The sequence below is a fragment of the Ambystoma mexicanum genome, chromosome 10 (genome assembly GCF_040938575.1).
Source record: "Ambystoma mexicanum isolate Mex_15411 chromosome 10, UKY_AmexF1_1, whole genome shotgun sequence".
Taxonomy (NCBI): domain Eukaryota; kingdom Metazoa; phylum Chordata; class Amphibia; order Caudata; family Ambystomatidae; genus Ambystoma; species Ambystoma mexicanum.
Window position 1 is genome coordinate 46,384,692 of NC_090932.1, and position 12,621 is coordinate 46,397,312.

At 46.4% G+C, this 12,621-nt stretch overlaps 1 protein-coding gene across 6 annotated transcripts in view; it reads right to left on the reverse strand.

Moving 5' to 3' along the window:
- LPP (LIM domain containing preferred translocation partner in lipoma) overlaps nucleotides 1–12,621 on the reverse strand; it is a 1,982,563-nt gene that overhangs the window by 1,740,844 nt on the left and 229,098 nt on the right. For 2 of the 6 annotated variants that reach the window (XM_069617471.1, XM_069617469.1), the window contains exon 1: nucleotides 11,632–11,841. The exons of the other annotated variants lie outside the window; for them this stretch is intronic. The gene's annotated coding sequence lies outside the window, so the exon portion shown is untranslated. Of the gene's footprint in view, nucleotides 1–11,631; nucleotides 11,842–12,621 lie in introns of those variants that run through there. 6 annotated transcript variants of the gene reach the window in all.

Sequence of the window (12,621 nt, forward strand, 5' to 3'; positions counted from 1 at the left end):
AAAGGAGGGAGCTGGCCGAGAGAGATTGCCCACCAGCTTGAGGTTTAGAAAAGCCCTTGACCATAAGAGAGGAGCGTAAAGATCTAGAGGGTGAGTATTTGTTGAAAGCAAGTTGTAGATGGCGTAGTCCCCAGCCCCAGAAGCCCTTATGGATGATGCAGAGGGATTTGAGTGTGATCCTTGCAGCAACCAGGAGCCAGTGGAGAGATGTTAGGGCTTGAGAGATACAGTCCCTGGGCTTGAGGTCAAGGACAAGTCTTGCAGCCCTATTCTGAATAAGCTTCAGGGGGCAGAGAGAGAAAGAGGGTATATTAAGGAAGAGGCTGTTACAGTAGTCCAACCTAGAGAGTACCAGAGCTCTAGAGACATTGAGCTTCTGGGGAAAAGTGAGAAAAGAAAGGATACCTCCGAGTAGGTGGAGTTGAAAGTGCGCCTTCTTGGCAAGGTCCAGAGAGAAGAGTCGAAGATGACTCCAAGGTTTCTGGCTTCAGATGAAGGAGAGGGGAGAAACCATGGAGGGTAGTCCAAGTGAAGGCAAGGTCCAGGATGTGAGGGAAGAAAGGAGAGAGAGAGACGAGTCGAAGAGGACTCAAAGGTTTCTGGCTTCAGTTGAAGGAGAGGGGGGGGAGAGCCCATGGAGGTTGGCCAAAGTGAAGGGAGGAAAGAATGAGCAGGGGTCCCAATAGGAAGGATCTCAGTCTTGCTGGCATTGAGTCAGATCATTAGAGGCACACAAGGACTGGATAGCAGATAAGGCAGTCAGGAACGACGACAGAAACATCACCAATTGATCACCGTCCTAAGGTGTATAATTTCACAAACTGCGCATTGCATAATCCTGCAGCTAATCAAATATCTGGGAATTCAAAACACTGACCTAGAATTATTTTCATTATACCCCCGCCCCCCCCCCCGCATCTTTTGCTGGCTTTTTGGGAAGTTTGATTGGCAGAAATGCCAGCATGTTTGCAAATCAAAGAACACAAAAAATGTATGCATTCTAACTCGGTGCAATTTTCAGGCTCCTTGCACAGAATATTTTTGACCTTGCAGATTGGGCGAAATGATGCCCAATACAAGAGGCCCCAAGAGGCAAAATGAAAATTCTGTGCAAAGGGCAGATCGGGTAAGTTGGCAAATCATTCTCTAAATCCACCATTTTAATCTGTGGTACTGGAATGACCATTTCACCCAGTCCTAACCTATGACCCAATGTGGACAGACCCAGCCTTTCATCCTTCTGATGTAAATGAAATAAGTATTGAATTTCTGTTTAAGCACGAGCAGAGTTAGTGTGGAGAGGAGCCATAGCAGGTCATGCTGGATGAAAACAGGAAGCCTGCTGGCAAGTGCACCCACTATGCTTGGTGAGCATCCGCAGTGAACCATACTGAATCATAGTGGAATTTTAAATAAAGAAACTATCAGTTTAGAGATGGCAGGCATTGAAGAGATGTGCAGGGCATTTCTTAGAATAAACTTTAAGAAATGTACTGTAGCAGCAATGGTAAAGGTGGCAGCTCAAAATCCTTAGTTTTATCCAGATTTAGGTGTTGCATTTGGTTGTCCACTTCTTGATTTAACTGGGCATGCTTTGAAGGGGTTTTGGAAGAGTGGAGACTAGAGGAATGGGTCACCCGGAGTGTACAATGCATGCATCGGTGCAAGTTGAGGTCCTGTTTAAAGGCCAGTCTAAGGGTGTAAGAGCATTGACAGTTGTGGATTATAACCCCTTCAAATTTGCTCACTTGCTGGCAACGGGGTGCAGCCTATGGACAGTAGCAAGACACTTGAGAGAAGAAGGAAACTAAGACCTAGCATATAATGGGTCCAGATAACTCTGCTGATTTGTTACACCGATGTTTCATATAAAAGTCCAGTCCTAAGAGCAGACAGTTGTAAGTGGACAGGTTTGGTTACCAATGAGTGTTTAAAACTACTTAGGACAGACTGAAGCATTAGAAGATTAGGAATTTGTTGAAGACTCAAGTAGTTTCTTGAAAAGCTTGTTCAGTGGAATGGGTACGTTATTCCAGAGATAAGCAACCTGCCACCTCACATCTTTTGTCTGAAACGACTGGTGTGAAGTGTCTTGGAGCTCACTAATCTTAGCAGCCTCGAAGGGCAGTACTTTTTTTACTCGGTTGCTAAGATAGGAGCTGCCAACGTTCCAAAAGTCTCTTTGAATGAAGAAGAGAAACTGAGGTTATGTGGGCTTCCACATGTAGTCAGTGTGGAGATCCTAAAGCTGGGGTAACCTGGTCACTAAGGCAGCAAACTCAGGATCAGTTTAGCCACTTGTTGTGAATGAGTTGAAGCTAGTGGGTTTGGAGTTTAGGGAAGCCTGGATACAGATTTACAACAACCCAGCCTTGCCAAGACCAGGGCCCTTGTCTCATTGACTTGTAGGCAGTATTACGTAGGGTAAGTAGACTTTTGAGCACATGTAAGTGCAACTTTTTTGGTGAAGTCAAGCATCTCGGGATTGTGAGAAGGCAGACAAAGCTCACTCCCATGTTTTCAGGCTTTGGACCAGGACCCACGAGTGGTCCTGCTGTAGGGACAGGGGTTAAAAAAGCAAACAGGTAAAAAAAATAATAATAACAAAAGAAATAATAAAAAATCATCATCTCACTCTTGGTAGCATTAAAAGCTGAGACTGCTGTCGATCATACAATCCTGAATTTGAGCGGCAGAAAGAGGATGCAGGTCAGAGGATGAGCCACCCAAATTAAAGGAATCTTGGGAGTCATTGACATACATTTGAAATGGTAAGGAGGCAACAATGTCAGTGAGATGTTAAAGTTATGCAAAGTTGAAGACATTGGGAGAGTGGGGTGGGAATAACCAACATTTTTGGGACTCCACAACCAAGTGCGTCTCCTAAAGAACTGACCAGACCGAACCTGAACGTCCTGCACAAAAAATGAAATCCAGTTGAGGGCACAAACTAATACTGAAGGAAATCTGCAACCTTCTGAGGAGGCAGCATCAAATGCAGCAGAAAGATCAAGTAACAGACGGATATCAGTTGAGTTAATGCCCAAGGAGTGAAAGGGTTAGCCTCTCAAACAGCAATACAGGTGTAGTCCTCCTTGTAGGACAGAGATCAGATTGGTGCTCATGGAGAAGTTTCGAGTTAATCCAGAAACTGAGTGCAGATTTTCTCCAAGATTTTCCCAAGGAAGGTCGTTTCTGCAGTAGGCTCGAAGATGGCCAGGCTATCGGGTTCTTCAAAAGCAGAGTGATGCATCTTTTAGCGGTGGAGAAAATCTGTTGTGGGAGAAGAAGCCATTAACAAAGGCTGCAATCGAGGAGGCCAGAGTGTTGATCATGGATTGGATAATGAATACAGGACAGGGGTGGACCTTCAAAGAAGCCTGCATATCTTGGAGGTTTGATCAATACTCCTATGCCATTTCTGTGAAGGCTGGAGAAAAAAAGACTACTAAAGGGAGAGTGGTGAGGGGGCATAGCGGCCATAGATCTGACGGGATTGAATAGTCATGACCTTATTGACAAAGGGGGCCAGATGATTGGCTCAGGCTTGAGATACAGTGGTAGCAGCTTTACTGTCAGCAGAGTTACGTCAGTCCATTGTGGATGCTGAAGAGGTGTTGGCGGATTGTGCAATTCTGTTATGTCAACACTTTTTTGCAGGTTTGATAGTGTGGTATCCACATTGGTGTCTGTGACAGGCCAATTCATAAAGCTGATCCAGTGACTCCCTCCATTTGTGTTTAAGTGATCTGCTTACTTTTTAGCAAGGCGTGTTCAGTGTTGTATCCGTTGTTGCATTTAAGAGAAGAGGTTTACTCTTTGTTGATCGAGGGGCCAGAAGGTCTAAAGCACCAACTAATTATGTTTCTATGTTGGCCAGGAGCATGTCAGGTAGGCAATTGATGGGTGGAGATGGGTTGAGTGCTTCTGTGAAATGGTGAACCATTACACTTTGCACTGGGCTTTTTGGACAGTTCTGACTCGCCTAGCGTAGAGGTGGTGATGGTCTGACCAAGGGACAGGAGTCAAAAGTATGTTCCATAGCGGAAGATGGATAGAATGCAAGGCCTCAAAGGTGAACTACTTTGTTGGCAGGAGAGGAGCCCAGATGGATATGGAGAGGGAGTGAAAGCAAATGAAGAAAAAAGATGTGGCCTGGGTAGAAGACAATCCGACCGGATATCCCCCTCCAAGATTGTGTTGGAGACGGTTTGGCAATGTATTTCGCCCACTGCATACAGAAACAGGTGACATGTGATAGGGGAGTCAGTAGACAAAAGTAATGCTGGCATTGTAATACAGCAGGCGATGCTTTTAAAAAGGAGATAGGGGCAAGTTGGGATCCTGCTACTAGTTAAGTAAGCCACTCCCACACATGGTCTGACAAACCTGCTGCTGACATCAATGCTCTAGCCATGCAGCAAAAACGTGTCAACTACAGAGGTTTACTCTTTAGTGAACCACGATTCAGTTATGACCAAAAGCACTTTGAAATGCTCTTCCAGGAGATTATGAATAGTAGTAGGATCCTTTTTGACGGATCTGGCAATTATAGTCCATATGGTCAAATAGTGTCTAGGTTTTAACGACTTGAAAGGGGTTAGAGCAGATCGGAGGGGGTGAACGACCAGCCGAAGAGGGTGAGAATGTCTGCCTAGCAGAATCAAGGGCCACTGGCCTGCAAGTGCTCATAATTCTAATCATGAGGAATACTGGAGGAAGCAGGGTGAGGACATTTGAAGAGATTTCTGTGGCTGGCTTGTATCAATGTCCCCCTTAGAATAAGTGTTAATAACCAAGTTCATATAGGGCACGGTCTACAACCTTTGACTCCAGATGTTTGACTACAACTCCCATCACCCATAGCCAGCATAGTCAATGGTGAGGGTTCATGGGAGTTGTAGTCCAAAACATCTGGAGAGCAAAATGTTACAGTACCCTGATGTAGGGATTAGAATTGCAGAGGACATTCCACCTCCCCTCTACTGATGTAGACATTCTAAGCTTGAAGAAGCTAGTTAACATGTTGGATTTCCAGGTGTGTGGTCATGGGTGACGTGGAGAATGTCAAAGGTAGTGTCATGAGTAGCAACATGTATATAAATGTTGTGGTAGGTCAGAAGGCAGAGATAGACCCGTTTTTGACATGTTTGACATGTGGTTTATTTAAGTTATAAGATAATGGCCTTTCTATCCCTGTTCTATGGGTTTCCGTATCTAACAAACTAGGGTGCACGTCAGCAGTAGTGAAGTAGAAAAAGTAAACCGTCTGTCCTCAGTCTCAAAGCGAATCTATACTGGGGCTACCACCAAGAGAAAAAGTACAGGAGAATGACCCCCCCCCCCCCACCACTTCTCCTGGAGAGGCTTTTTCAACCCTAGTAGGTGATTTTTTAGATATTTCTTGTATTAATGTGTTCAGTTCCTCTCTAGACTTTGCCCCCCTTGGTGTGTCCCTTTTCCTTTTGGACATGAACTTCGTCTCCTTGTTGTGTTTGGGTTTTTATACCTTAGGATTATGATTTCTTGAAGTGTCTCTTTAAAGCTCTTGTTTCTCGGCCTTCCTCTGTTTCCTTACTTCTTCATGAACAACATTTTCTGTATCAAATTTCTCTTGGTCCGAAAATCAGGCTCTTTGGTATGTATATAACATTCCCAACAACTGTGAGGGCTCCTTTGTTCGATTTTTATCTTGGTATACTGAGTGAGACAGGTTCCACTATGATTCTCCTACTTACAGTTTTTCTGATTCTTGTGGACACTTGTCCATTCAGTGGGACTAATATGCTTGGTGTGTCCCTGCTCGCCGTATTCCTTCCCGAGTTTCCCGCCTCTCCCATTACCAGCTTTCTCACCGGCTAGCATTATAGTGTGTCTTTCTTCAGTATCGGGATGGAACGGCGTCGGAACGGCTCGTGCGTTCACTTCACGTCTTCTAGGTTCTTCGTGGCACTGCGGAGCCACCGCTGTAACAGTCTCAGCGTTGTTTATGGGCAAGAGTCCAGCTTTCGCCGGCCACGCCACTGCTCACGTGGTTCTGGTTTCCTCTGGGTTCTCTTCCCCTGCATGGCTTGGCCTTCTGCTCTCTCCATGCATCTTGGCTACGCCCACTGACCAGGTACTCCGGACAGTATATCCCGGCTCTCTGCAGCTTCCAGTTCCTCACTGATTCATACTTTGTGGGTTTCCCAACTCCTCCGTAGTCCTCAGTCAATTTTTATCTTCGGGTTCTGGGTCCTCCTAAGCGGAAAATTAAGTCCTTTCTCTCATTTTGTGAAGCATTCTTCTTTGCACTTTTGTTCTTCATTGACGCAATGTGGTTGATTTCCAACCATGGAGCGATCGGCATGACTCGCTCACTTTTCTTCTTCTCAGTATTTTTGTCAATCATTTCTTTAAGTTAAATGTGGAGTCTAAAATAACAATGACCAACAGTGGCTTGTTCTGATGAAATTCCTGGAAACTTGGATGTTACTGATGGCCCACAAGAAAGGGTTTCAGGGAGTTGCTTGACGGAACGGGAGTCCTTGTCCACAAGAGGGAGTCTCTCCCTGTGAGGTCCCACATACCGCCACCCCTATGGCGATTGTTGCATAGCGGGCTCACCTCCGTAGCCTCATGAGACACTCCCCTCTGGGTAGAAGTGATGAAACCCTGCAATTCGTCACAATGTCCACTAGGGGCATGCTGGGGTTACACCTAATAATTTGTTCCTTACATTTGTACGTTATGTGCGTTTCCTAATGCTTTACCCACAAAGCTTTGTGGATATATTTGGAGCAGTAGCATAAGTAGCGCCACAGGAACAAACATGGTCTGCCTAACCCTAGAGGTAAAAGTATCTTTAAATGTGCATAAATAACTAGGTGGGAGTTTTTTTATTACAAAAACTTTCCAGTTAAAACATGTCTGCTCACTTATAAGAAAAGACTCCTATTTCAAATGAGGCATACTGTTTTACTCCCTAAAAAATAATGTACTCCCAACTTAAAAAAATAAAATAAGAGTAAAATACTCCCACTTCTAAATCTCATCTGGAGCACTGTCATCACCACATAAATCTCGGACAAGCACCAATGTCACACTTCTCCCACACACAACCCATCTAAGGCCATCAAAACTTCACAGGCTGGATTGAGCTAGAAATGGCAGAGCCATCCAGCAGAGAGGACTCCTGACTCATGATGTCAAAGGAGAATATCTAGCAGCTGTGCATCCACCTGCACAGTGCTCCTGTAAGCGACAACATTTGTGGTTCATATACTTGTAAAGCACAAACAGGTCATCTTTTTACAAGCTGGGATTCTTACACCAATGCATGCAAAAGCTAGGTTTTTAATTAAAAAGTGAATAAATGGACATTTCTCTCACATGACCACTTCAGTAACATCTCTCACCACAGGTTGCCTCAGTTAAAAAAAGACGACCCGTGGCGTGGCATCTAATCTGCCATGGAAGCATGAGCAATGTTGTGGTCATTTCACTAACCATCCGCCCTACTCATCTTACAGGGCCTAAAGCATAAAGAGGTCATTCAAATATCAGAAGTGGCGCTATAGAAGACCCAACAATTAAAAAGGTAACTCATGGTTCAGAAAGTCTTATGCAAAAACATTATGTTACAAATTCAACATCTCTTCTTTCGGGATATGGAAGAAGTTAAAATGTCATTGTCCTCGGCAAAGAATGAACAGTGAAAGCCAAAAGGACAAGAACTGTGAGTGAAGAGATTGGTCCAAGGATGATCCTTGGGGGGGGGGGGGGGCGCAGACCGGGAGAGAGGTGGGGCCAGAGGTTTGCAAGTAAGACTTTAAAAAGAGACTTTATAGGGATGAGAGTCAAGTCTAGGGCAGATTTGTGAAACCCAAGGTCCTCGAGAGTGAGGAGGAGGGGAGCGGTCAAAGGTGTTAAAAGATAAAGAGGTCCAAAATGATGAGTATAGAAGAGACTTTGCAACACAGAGCATCAGACACAAAGTTGAGGACATCCATTAGTGCTGTCTCTGTGGAGTGTTAACTATGGAAGCCAGAATGTAGCGGTTCTCCAAGGCCATTATCGATCGCTCAAAGTACTCAGCAATACGGTTTAAGACCACCTGCTGAAGGACCTTTGAATTATGGGGTAGGAGGGAAACCAGGAGATCGTTTTCCAGAATGGTTGGGGCCGTTACAGATCTGAAGGAGACCGGAAAGAGTCCAGCTGAGGTAGGTTAAGAGTTCAGAGAGGAGGGAAGGTGATTGGGACGAAGTGTTTGAGACTGAGGAGCAAAAGGGTCAATAGGAGCACAAAATGAATGGCGCTGCAAAGGATGCATGCTCATTTTGTAGGGGTAGTAGGGGAGTAGTCTGGATTAAGTAGTTAAGTGTACAAGTAATGAAGGGAGAGACCGAGAACAGAAGGAGAATGGCAGAGGGAAAGCCGGGATGGCTGAGTGTTACAAATTGTAGAGATTTTAGAGGAAAAGTTAAATGCAAAGCCATTAGCAAAAAAGGAGACAGCAATGGATGTTGGCTTGTGAGGTGCAAGCAAAGTTTGGAGGGGAGATAAAAGTTTGCAAGGGTGATTGTGAAGGGAAAAGATTGACTGTAAGAGGATTTGGCATTTGGCAGAGTCCATTGAAGAGGAGAGCGAAACAAGAGAATATTCCAAGGCTAGGAGGAAGGTGATAGTCTGTAATTTGCGCCAATTTGGTAGATCCCAGCGCAAGCTTGTTTTGAGGGTCTGGAGGGGAAAAAAATGCACGTTGCAAGCTACTAGCCACACATAAAAATGCCACTCACCACCTCAATTCTATATATAGACAGAGCACACCATTTCTTAGTCACAAGTAGTCAAATACCTCCAGCCAATGGATGGTAGCGAGTGCACCTTAGGGTCTGGATCTATGAGGTGATCCAGGGTGTAGGACTGTGTGGGAAGATATGAATGGGTGTGCAGGATAATGTTGGTGAAATTGAGTCATAAGTACATAATGAAATTCATGGCATGGTCAACGGAATAGGTTATGCTGTGTTCTGAGCACTGAAAACATTGTTGGGTAAACTTTTTTTGATGCCAATATCCAACACGTTCCCCACCTATTCTAGGACTGGAGTTTCTTTATATAAATTGTACCAGTCCTAAAATATGTTGGGACGAATGTTTAGTGGGTGAAAACAAATATCGTTTATCCAACGATGTTAGTTTTTAGCAGTGAAAACACATCCATGAAAGAGGGTTGGAGGGGTGTCGGTTGCTGGCAACCTGAACAGAAAAAAACTTTTTTCACTACAGCTACCAGAATCCTTTGAGTCTAATTAGACACACCTGCTTAACAGCCTCCCTGATGATTATTTGAGATAAGAAAGCGCTAGGAGGAGAACAACCACAGACCACAGAACTGCAGCTGAGGGATCTAACCCTGTTAATACTGACTACCTGATTTGCAGCAAGGGATCTAACCCTGTTAATACTGAGTACCTGATTTTCAGCAGAAGGGATCTAACCCTGTGAATATTTGTCCATTTTGGGATGTGACCCAGCTACCTATTTTTTGCAACAGGTTTAATTGACCAGGACCGGGAGTGCGCGCCTCACCCACCTTTTTTGTACATCCATGAAAGAGGCATGAAACGGAGAGCGAGAGACGGGAGAGAGGTCCTCACATCATAAAAGAGGCAAGAGGGTCCTGCTTGAACTACTTCTGGGTCATTGAAGATGAGGATGTCGCTTGAAATCGACTCAAGAAGGTTGAGTTCAGAGGGCCGACAGAGCAGTGAGAAGAGTAGGAAGGAGGAGTTCAATAGTGGTATATTCAAAAGAGGAGGTGCCGATATGCGAGACGGGCGGAGGGGGGGGCATTGGTGAAGAGGTCATTGCTAAGTTATACCACTCTACAGCCTTTCCAAACATTTCAGGCAGATTGGAAGCAGGTAGAGTCAGGGTGGAGAGCCGCTAGTTTATCCGAGTCATGGGGAGGGATTAGGGTTTTTGTTATAGCAAGAAGTAAAATTGAGGGTGAGTCAAAGCGGTCTGTGATGTAGGACTTGTTGCAGAAAGAGTGTACATGTCAGGGGTCGCAACAACAATGGAGAACCTGAAAAAGAGATGCTTTAGATCAGTGGGAGAGAGAGTAAAAATGCAAGATCATTTTGCTGTTGCGTTGATGTTCAGCAGTTCAGCAGTAACCGGGTATTGTGAGTGGGTCTATTTTTAGGTGTCTTGTCAAGGACAGAATGCAGAGGCCACAGTGGGTACGTTTCACCTATTTTAAGGGTGGCCCATAGCTCACAGGAAAAGCTGGGTTTCCTAGACTGATTTCATGGGTAACTTTTCAAACACAGAAAGTCAATAGGCAATAGCTTGGGTTTGGCTTCACTGAAGTGCAGGTGACATGGGGCAATAGATGTAGACTGTGGCAGGGTGGATGGCACATGGACCAGAGCCTGACCAGTGAGTTATTAAGAAAGTGTTACATGCCCGTATTTCGGGAATTTTCAGGGCAGTCACAGAGATCAGCACTAAGTCCAAGTGGGAAGGGTCCTGGATTACCCACCGGTCTAACTGCTCCCTCTTCAGCCGAGGGCTCGCTATATGGGGCGTGATTGAAGGACCACCAATCAGAACAGGCTTTTGATCGCACACCTGGTACAAACGCTGGCTAGGGGGGTTAGAAATGCACGAGAGCATTGCGCGCACACACACACGCACGCACAGACGAGCATTATTGAAAGGTTTCAGACGCTGGTTTCTCGGGTATGCAGTGTCTGAAACCACTGCAGTCACCCTGAATACACCAATGAATGAAACTCGGCATTTACTGTATGGCGACATCTTAGTTTCAAAGGAAAACTAACTGTGCGTGCTTGAAAATGTCACGAACATTCTCCCAAACAGAAGATCCTGCGAAGAAACTAGACATGATCAGTGAAGGGCCTGTGTGCCAGACAGGCTCAGTGAACATGGCAACAACACCACATGATCAGTAGTGGGCACATGTCCCAGCCAGGTCCAGTGAACATGCCAACACCATGACACGATCAGTGGCGGGCCCATGTCCCAGCCAGGTCCAGTGAACACGCTAACACCATCACCCGATCAGTGGCGGGTCCATGTCCCAGCCAGGCCCAGTGAACACGCCAACACCATGACCCGATCAGTGGCGGGCCCATGTCCCAGCCAGGTCCAGTGAACACGCCAACACCATGACCCGATCAGTGGCGGGCCCATGTCCCAGCCAGGTTCAGTGAACACGCCAACACCATGACCCGATCAGTGGCGGGCCCATGTCCCAGCCAGGCCCAGTGAACACGCCAACACCATGACACGATCAGTGGAAGGACATCTACTAGATGTCAAGTTAGTGCGCCAGGTTGCTCACACATGACAGTGGGTGCACACGTGTCATAGTGGATGGAACCCACTCTACACATTGAATTCCCCGCCCACTTGCACAGGTAGGTTAATGTACAATCAATCCAGCTTAAGCGAACGAGCTATTAATTGAAATGAAAATGCCTCCGAACGGAAGGGCTTGGAGCGAGGCCTCGCCTATCGGCTCTCGCGGTGCATCGGAGCCGGTAGGCGAGACAGGATGCACCATACATTGCCCGCACGACTTAACCCCTTCTCTCCGTGCACACAACCACTTACCGCCGTCCCAGGTGCGTGGACGATCCTTCGCCTGCGGGCACAGGAGGTTCACGAGAACTGAGAGTCGGAAAGCGCGCTCCGAGGGGAGACCGGGACATGAAGTTTACCAAAAAGAATTCCTAGCCTGCGCCCAGCTAAGCCTGAGTCACCTCCCCTCCCCCTTTCGATAGATCAGTGCATCGGGTAAACATTCCCAAATATGGAAAACAACTCGAGAAGGATGTCAAAAAGCACCGGGCTCTGCTCCTCTGGCGCTCGGGAAGTATGTGCCACTCTGGAGACAGAAGGCCGCGCTGTGTGAATGATTAACCCTCGGAGATTCAAAGCGAGACCGCCACATTCCGGCGGATCTGCGCGGCAGGCGATGCACGCATGCACACACACACACACCCACCCACCCCGTGCGCCCAACTCCAGGGCGCGACTGCCTTCCTTTCCTCCGACGGAAAACACCGCGCAAGTGCTTCGGCCTTTGAATGGATGTCACGATGGCCCATTGCCAGGTGCAATCAGATGGGCCCCAAGTTCATAGGCCTTAACGGGGACCAGGCGGCATTACCGCCTGCTAAAGGCCCGAGGAAGTAGTCATTCATTTGCCATTGGAGCCCCAGTGATTAACCTCAAGGTCTTCAGCATCGGTTTAAAAAAAAACGTGTACCACAGCAAGTGCAGTTGATGTAGCAAAGGCAAGGGGGGCGTGGGAGGGGCGAGAAGAGAAGTAGCGGGTGTTGCAAGGAGCTAGGCAGTGGCCAAAAAGTGCACCCTGAAGACGCAGCAGCAGGGTGGCTCTGGCAGAAAGAGCTGCCAACTGGGCGTCCAACATTGCCAACATGCTAATATATTAATTATAAATACCTGTGATATTAGTAATAGCATGCTTATATATAGCACTTCATGTCCAATCCATCAGACTTCTAAGCACGAATCATGTTTAATGGTAGTTATTGGACCTTCTTCAAAAGGTTGAAAACCACCGCTAGTGCTGCCGGG